Raw genomic sequence first — 9617 nt, forward strand, 5'->3', positions numbered from 1 at the left:
TTGGAAAATAACACGATGATGACCTACTGATTGTGTGTGTGTGTGTGTGTGTGTGTGTGTGTGTGTGTGTGTGTGTGTGTGTGTTTGTCTACTGTGTATGCTTGCGTGCATGCGTGTGCACTACGTGTGTGGCTGTGTGCGTGTGCCTGCGTGTTTGTCACTGACCTGCGTTCCAACACTCAACTAGTGTTGTAAATAAGTATTTGTATAGAAGAAAAAAAACAAGATTATTTACTATTTAATGGATTTTCATTACATATTAAAATGCATGAATACATTTATTGTAATGCATTTGGCTGGTTATTGCATACTACCATATGGTTATTTATGTGTAGTCTTATTGCAGTTTACTGAGCCTCCCGTGGCCTAACCCTGTTTATCTCTGGCACCTGTGACCAATTCTAACTACTGACCACTCGGGGGCACTGCTTTCTTTTTCTTAGCTTTATACACACACACACAATGATCTGAGAATGTACATAAACCAACAACAACAGCCATGACAATGGTGACATAAACCTGGTCATTAGGATAATTATAAATAAGTATTACCAAACGACAGCAAATGGCTTTAAGTGTTTCCCTCATCCTTCTAGTAGTCCTCCTTGGCTTTGTTAAGATAAGAGTGCAAAACAGGCTGAAGATCTGAGGTGACACTTTCACACCTGTGGCAAACTATTGTTACATACTGATACCGTACAACAGTGGTTCCCAAAGTGGGGTCCGGGGACCCCTAGGGGTCCTTGAGGGAGTTTCAGGGGGTCCAGAGCTAAATGATAAGTTTTGTTTTTTTCAAATGGGTGGTCCGCGGGTTAATTAGTGTGTCAATTTGGGGGTCCTTGACATGAAAAAGTTTGGGAACCACTGTGTTACAAAACCCGGAAGAATCACTTTTTACTCATTACGCATTGTGGGGACGGCTTTCGCTGACAATATCTGATCGACAAGCTCACAATGTCGCATTGCCAGCCACATTGTCAACGCTTTCCCCACAATAACACTAAACTGAAAATACACTAGTACAGAGCCCTGAGGGCCTCCGCTCACCCATATCAACACATAGTGGTTAAATGCTTTGACCAGAGTTCCCCAGTGTCTATACTGGGTCAAGTTCAGGTTCAAGGTCAAGCGCATTACATGCTGCAACGTGACACGTTGTGAGCTTGTACATCGACTATTTGCGATGAACATTCACCCCCTACACTTGATAGGGTTCAAGTGGTTAATTTGACTTGAATTAAGATTCCACGCCGCCGGGTAAATTCCACTGCATTTAGTTGTCACCTCAGTTCTTCACAAACAGTCTGGTTTAACAGTGTGTGAGCCAGTTAAAAACTATCCTCCATACTATTCTATGGTTACACAATTGAAGAGAAAACAGTTTCCAGTGTAAAAATCATCAACAATATGTCTAAATATTAACAGTCAGAACTGCAGGAAAACGGAGAGTACACACAATTCCCACATTATTGCACAAAATACTTGGAAATACACAATGTATAGCGCTAAAAACTATCAATTTGTAAGGACTACTGTGTTCATTGTGAACATTCACTTGAGTTTAAGAATGCTGTAGTAGTAGTATTCGTTCTAAAATGAATACTGTAGTACAGTGGTTCCCAAAGTGGGGTCACTAGGGGTCCTCGAGGGAGTTCCAGGGCGTCCCCAGCTAAATGATAGTTAGGAAACAAATGGAACCACATGCACCCTTATGCAGGGTCTGTAACTCAGAGTGTACAAATTGGGTCAATTTGGTTCCATTTGTACACTCTCAAGGTCATTACACACTGGCGAATTAGCGCGATTTATTCGCATCACGTCGCTAATTCGCCAGTGTGTAATAACCTTCAGAGTTAAATTAACTTTGATTTTACAATATACATTGGGGTCCCAGAGATATAAATTACATTAAATAGGGGACCATAGCCTAATTCAGGTGAAACCGGGGGCCCTTGCATATATTTTCAAATAGGGGTCTGCAGGCTAATTAGTGTCAATTTGGGGGTCCTTGACATGAAAATGTTTGGGAGCCACTGCTGTAGTAGTCATATTGGAAACCACTGTTCTAAAATCTATACTGTAGTCGTCATATTGGTAATCACTGTTCTAAAATCAATACTGTAGTCGTCATATTGGTAATCACTGTTCTAAAATCAATACTGTAGTCGTCATATTGGTAATCACCGTTCTAAAATGACAACTCTGATCAAAGTGCTGAATGCTTCGCGTCCCTATTGGTTCATGTGTGACCAAATTTATACCATAAAAAAGTAGGCTACTTGCAGTGACACCTCTTTTGCACACAATACAACCTCTATTAACCACAGCAAAGAAAAGGTCCATTTTGGGAGAAGCTTTAAAACCAATCCAAAGTAAATCCTAATTTACAGTATGCTGAAAATAGCAGCAGGTAACACTGTTGTACAACAAAGTATCAATTGGCTTGAATTTAATGACATATATTATGGCTGAAGGAGCATAATACCGATTCACATTATTCTGAAGTAATGGAATTTGAGGACTGTCACGTGCGCACGTGTGTGTGTGTGTGTGTGTGTGTGTGTGTGTGTGTGTGTGTGTGTGTGTATGGCTTATCCTCTGCGAAGCTCCCTCAACTCTGCAGCAACTTTGCGCAGCTCTGCTTCGATCTCCAGTAGTTCCTACAACACACACACACACACACACACACACAGTGTGAGGGCGTCCGTCAACATTAAAAGACAGTGATTTTATGAATGCTATTTTTATTGCCACTCATTGCCATAAGCCTAAAGCCGAAGAATAGCATACATGCAAGCACACAACTCGTCACGCTCAAACTCTAAATGTCTAATTCTAAACCTGAATCTTTTCCTCGTAAACCTTCCTGTAAACCTATCTCTAAAAATCATAAAACAACCATTTCACAACGTCTATTTGTCAAATTCTACTATACTGGTATAGTTTGGTATACATAGTAATACACACACACACACACACACACACACACACACACACACACACACACACGCACACCTACAGTATACAGTAGGTCAGCCATCTTGATCAACGTACCTCCCCTTCATCTTCCTCTCGGTCCTCATCTTGGTCCTCGTCCTCCCTGACGTATTCCTCCTCCTGGTCCTCCTGGTCCTCATCGTCTCCTCTGTACCTCTCCTTCTCAAACTGACGAGTGGCCTCGTCACTCGCCTTCTCCATCACTCTCTTCTGCTGGGGCTCCTTTACCTCCGCCACCTCCTTCACCTATGGATTAAAGCAGTGCTTTTCACATCGAGGTCCATTAGTTATTCAGCATTTGAGCCACGGACCACCATTTTGATGAGATTTAGCCTCTCGGACCCAAAACGAAAGAATATTTTGTTGTTGACGGATAGGATTTTGTCCACAGTTCCATGCTGTATTGATGTTGGTACCATTAGGAGATTAGCGTTTTATGGAAAATGCTTCTAAACATATTGTTTGACCAATTAAAATGCTCAATTCTTCTTTTTTTTTAACCAAAAATAATTATTATATAGATAGATTTATTATCAAAAATCTATTTTTGCAGCGCAACAACATGCTTCCATAGAAGGCATGCTGACTTCATATGGAATCCAAATGACTGAAATCAGTTGACTGAGAACTTTAATCCGTGGTCTCACTTCCTAGCCTGATTCTCAGACTGAAGGTCTGCCACTAAAAGACTGGACCACATTTTAAGGTTCTTTTATTTGTTTTTAAAACACCCTTCAGCACTAACGCTTGACTTGGAGACACGTCGCTCCAATGAACGGCCAATGAGGCATCTATTATTTAAATATCTATGTACTCACCTCCTTCACCGCCTCCTCCTTGCTCGACGCCTCCTTCTCCGTCTTCCCCTCTGACTTCTCCTCTGCTCTCTCTCCCTCCCCCTTTGTGGCGTCGGCTCCGCCATTCTCCTTCCTCTTCACCTCCACCTCCTGCGTCTCCTCCTCCTCCTCCCGGACACGTTTCATCTTCCCCAGCAGCTCCTCCAGCTCCTCCTGCTTCTCTGTGCGCTCCTTCTCCCTCTCCTCCCCCGCCAGCTGCGCCAGCTCGCGCTCCACCTTCGGTGAAAACAAGCCCAAAAGGTGAAAACAAGTGGAAGGTCCATGTGAAAACAAGCCCAAAAGGTGAAAACAAGTGGAAGGTCCATGTGAAAACAAGCCCAAAGAGGTGACGAGGCCATCATGTAGCGACTATGAGAACTTAAGCCTATTATGCAGTACATTGGCTATTTGAAAATATAGCTCACAACATGTCGCATTGTAGATCTGCTATTTTCAAAAGAATCTTGTGGAGAAAGAACAGTTTAACAACACGGACATTTTAACAATACAAATTTGGTACGGGGGTCCCTAGCACAAAATATTTTTTGATGGGGGTCCGCAGACAAAAATATATTAATTGGGGGGGGTCCGCAGACATGAATGTGTGAGAATCAATGATTTAAACATTTAGGAATAGGAAGCCAGCCCAAATAAGCAACTACACTTTAAACAAAAATCACAACTGTGTGAAGTGAGGCTCTTATCATCATACGTCATCTCATTCTCAACCAATGGCACATCGCCCACCCAATCACGCCGGCCAATTACAATTTGCGTCCTCCCTTTTGTCTTCAATATTTGCGTTTACACACCTTTGTCTTCAATGTTTGTGTTTACACAATGTTTGTGTTTACACACTTTTGTCTTCAATGTTTGTGCACAAACACTCAAAGCTGGACATAGGAGAGGCTTGCGCCCCTCAAAAACAAGCCCAAAGGCGCTTACAATAAGCAGACTTGGCAACACTGTCCACTGTATATAACTGCTTACTATTGCTCTTTGTGTTAATGTTTCATGTTGTATTTACTGTATTCCCTATATACATTACGATAGAACAGGTTTGATACTCATTGTTGTGAATTATCTGCATGCTGTCTTACTGGCAGCCTCTGGTGGACACTCCCCATTCCCTGCACCCACAATCACACATGTGTTTGCCATTACACCACTCAACTCACGAGCCAATCACAGTCTAGGTGTGCCACATATAACCAGCAACTCACCCCACACTCCTCACTCAGTCTCCAGCCTTCACACAGGCAACATGCAGCACCTGCAGACCTCACTGAGTCTACCCATTACTCCAGCCATGCGTACTTGACCAAAGTAAGCCCTTATGTTCTGTATTGAATTAATGTATTCTATGCTATGTTGATCACCTTGCCTACTATGATTGTTCACATATGTATAAATGCCCAGTCTACCTGTTGATACGTACCCATTCTGTTGCCATATTCTGAACTATATTTGATCTACTTTATTGTCATGCTATAGCTAATATGTATTCCATTTCTTATATCTTACTTGTAGAAACCATGGATTAAGGAGATAATAAACCTGAACGTGTTGATAATATACCTTGGTGTCACATACTCTCTCTGACCGGGGATACTTGGGTGGTCAGCTCATAGTCCACAAACCCAACCAGCACAGAATATTTATTACTCATTCATATGCATTTATAGTCTGGTGTATGTGTTGTTATGTATGTCTTGTCTATAAAAGAAACCTAATAAAATAAAACACTGTCCACCTTCTCCTTCTCCTCCGCCAGCTCTGTCTCACTCCTCTTCCTCTCCTCCTCGCTCCTCCTCTGCTTCATGTCTGGGTCCTCTTCTGCCTATAGAGATATACAGGACAATAACCGCTTATCGCTTAACGCAAAAATCTAAAATTACACTGATGATCAGAAATCATCTGTCATACACTGGACCCCCCCCCATGTTTGTCATGCAGGTGGCTGACAAACAAGGCAGTTTTAAGCCTATTTTGATTAGCCTATCGTGCTAATATCACTAATCGCAATTATAGAGGGTGCACGTGACATCATCATCATACCCGGAAGTTATGCGGGAACGCCTACTGAGTGTCAAGAAACTACATACTGGCCTTGACAGCCCATACGTCCTATCTGATTGCATTAAAGTCCCACATGTCATACGCTGTCGTGGCAATCAGCTGACCATTTGGGCGGATCTTGTCCCGCTCATGGTTGTCACCATGAGCTGTTTGCTCTCATCGCCACCCCAGCACCACCGGTGGGCTCTGCTATTTATGTTCCCGTTTGGGCGGTTGTTATTGTATATCTATCTCCCTGCTCTTAATGGTTAATGATGGTTGTATAATTGTGCCTCTCTCTCTCTCATTAGCAGGCAACAGAGCAGCACTATCTCTCTCTCTGTTTCTGGCACAGCGCCCCTACTGGTACTAATAGGCATATACTCGTGCTCATGGCCACATAGGTAGACACATGAGACATAGGTAGACACATAGGTAGACACGGACATTGCTGGTTGTAGGAGTGGTTGCACCACTCAAAAATATTATATGCACACTCATATTCTCACTCTACAATAATATTCGCTCAATCTACTCGTGAGTTATCTGTCAGTACAGTAATTGTGACATTAAATACTCATTATGATCTCATCCCTACCTCCATCTTCTCTCCACCCACCTCCTCCTCCTTGTCCTCCGTGCCGTGACCTCCTCCTCCTCCTGTCTGGAGGTGCCTCTCCTTGGTGGCCTCGAGGCGCTTCCTCTTCAGCTCCCTGAGGAGCTCCTCCAGCTCCTTGTCGTTCCTCTCCTCCTCCGGCCTCCACCTCCCCTTCTTCCTGGCCTCCTCCTCCTCCACCAGGAGCTCCGCCAGCTCCCTGGCTCTCTCCTTCCCCTCCTCCTCGTCCAGCCGCCTCCACCTCTTCTCCACCTCCAGCTCGCGTGCTTCGCCCGTGTCTGTCTTCACCTCCTGCTGCTGTGAATAAAGGAATGAATCATTCATTCATTCATTCATTAATCTTTATATCCATGTCTTGCCGTAAAGACCCATCTATTACAGGATTATAAGACACCAAAAACATACATTAAGAAATATCACATTCACTTCACACACAGAAACTACATGAACATGAATAAAACATGAACAAAACTAATAATAATACATTATGTTTTCATTGTCCGTATGTCCCAAGCTTTCTCTAAATATTCTTATGTTCAAAGATCCATGTGAGTCGCTCTGCGTCGCTTAACCACATCAGATGTATGTTTTTTTTTTACACCTGTTAAATAACTTTTGACGTAGCAATAGGCAATAGAAAACAAAATGGAACTCATTCTCAATGTTGTTCTTCTATAACTGCTCTATACCTCGCCTGTCTTCGCCTCCTGCTGCTGTGTGTCTTGCTCCTTATCGTCGCCTGTCTTCGCCTCCTGCTGCTGTGTATCGTCGCCTGTCTTGGTTTCGTTTTCTCTCTCCTCCTCGTTCACCTCCTCATCGTTCTGCCGCTGGTCTGCGGTGTTGTATTCATACCTCTCACTCTCTCTTTCTCTCTCTGTAGGATTCACAGATTTATCGTTGCTGTCGGGCAGAAACCGCTTATCCCCATATGTATTCGTTAATTAACAGCCTATTTGATCATACTACAGCAAGTCTGCAAGTTTTTGACACATGGTGCAAAACAAAGCGTTTCGCGCTTGTAGATCTGCTACTATTTATTTTTATCCTGAAAAGTAACAGCATTGGACTTATGACGTTTCCATTCCACCCAGCAGAGACAATTATGTTATATTATACTTATTGCTTATTTAATGTAGTAACGTACATGTGGTGTATATGAAACAAATATATATCCTACAAAAAAGTCACATTATGCATACGTGTGCGTGCGTGCGTGTAAGTGCATACCATCATCAGCCAGTTCCTGCAACTCTCTGAGCAGACCCTGATGCCTCTGCACCTCACCAAGCTCCTCTATAACACAACACATCACAAGATTCATATTATACTATATTATATTCTCTCAGGCTTATGGCAAATAGTTGTTTTGTTTCGTTGTTTGTTGGTTGTTTTTGATGTAAAGTGTCCTTGGTATTGACAGGTTGTAGAATACAAGTTGTGGTGACTGAGAACTTGAATCCATGTTTCCTTATAGGACTTGGGCCATTATTTGCTGTTTATGTGTTTTCAGCGTGATGGCGCTGAAGAAGAAGTAGGCTACAATTCTTCTGTCATGTCATGTCATGTCATGCTGTGTGAGAGCCATATTTAGAACAGAAAATGTCTATGAGTGCATTTAAGTTATTTCATTGTGTGTACTATATTGAAGGACATTTCTTGATTACACATTTTGTGCAGCCTGAGTCTTAACTGAGTTAATAGAGCCAATTAAGAATTCAGCCTATTGGAGCAGAAGCCAGCAAGCCAGTTAATTCAGTGTGCATTATCAGCAGCAAGGTTTTAGTTAGTTCAGAGCTGGAAGCCTGAGAGCAGCTACAGTTTTTTGACCCACTTTGGAAATTCTAAACCACGTTGGAAAATACTAAGACACTTCAGAAACCGTACTAGACCATTTTAGAATCGTTTTTGAACACTTTTTCTTTGTATCACATTGTTTGTTGTTCTGTACACTTTTTGTCAAGTAAAACGTTAAACTACAATGGACGTGTGGACGTGGATTGTTTTTTGGAGTCAAGCTTACTGCTTCACGGGCTTTGGAACCTACATTTTGTCAAAAAACTAGCTCAAGAGAAGCAAGTGGAAACCTAACATCACTGGAAGCTACAAGAAGGTAAAGAGAGTTAATCTTGTGTAAAGGAAGAGGAAAAAGAAAAGAAGTTTGCTCTGGTGAGCTGAAGAATGATGCTGATTTTATCATTGCCGTTTTGAAGATATATCCAAGCCTATATCAGAAGACAGTGCATTTAAGTAACAGTTTTGCAAGTTTTATTGGAAGCTTTTTTGTGAAGTTTAAACATTGCATTATACACTGTTTGCATTGAAAAAACGAAAATGCCAGATGAAGCAACACACAAGGCTGCAGATACGCCTAGCCACCACAAGAGGAAGTCCATACCCACAGAAAAGGCTTTGGAGGAGAAACTCCATAGACTGATTGCATCTAGGAGAGCCAAAGCAGGGCAAATAACTAACAAGATTAACGAATTGGATATTCTGAAGAAAGAAGTAAGAAATGTGGATAAAGTTGAACAATTGAGTCTGAATGACCTTGTTAAGCTGTGTAAAGAATTTGGTGATGTCAATGAAGAAGTGACAGCTCTTTTACCTGAAGATGAGGTTACTGCTGATCAGACTAATTGGTACGAACCTAAGCAAGCATCAATCCTAAATTCTGTTAAAGCCACTGATGAATGGATTGATGATGTGCGTAAAATAAATAAAAAAGGCCCTCCCAGAGAGGATGAAGAAGACAACTATATCAAGCCTGGTGATAGTGCTTCTAATGTGCAACACTCAAAAGTATCCTCTACTACGTCTTCTGTGCGTGCACGTAGACAAGTAGAAGCAGACAGGGCAGCACTGCTGGCGCGTGCAGCAATGTTAAAGATGAAGCAAGCCCTTGAATTTGAAGAAGCCCAGTTGAAAGCTAAAAAAGAACAACTGGAGCTAGATACAGCTATTGCAGAGTCCGATGCCAAGTTACAAGTATTTGAAGAATATGAAGAATATGAAGGCACCCACCAGGATGGAATGAATGACTACTACAAGTCACATGTAGTAGCAGGCTCAAAGACATCGAAGACAGGAACAAGAGGACCCCGAAAAGCATC

The sequence above is a fragment of the Protomyctophum bolini genome (assembly GCF_963924005.1).
Source record: "Protomyctophum bolini genome assembly, chromosome: 9".
Taxonomy (NCBI): domain Eukaryota; kingdom Metazoa; phylum Chordata; class Actinopteri; order Myctophiformes; family Myctophidae; genus Protomyctophum; species Protomyctophum bolini.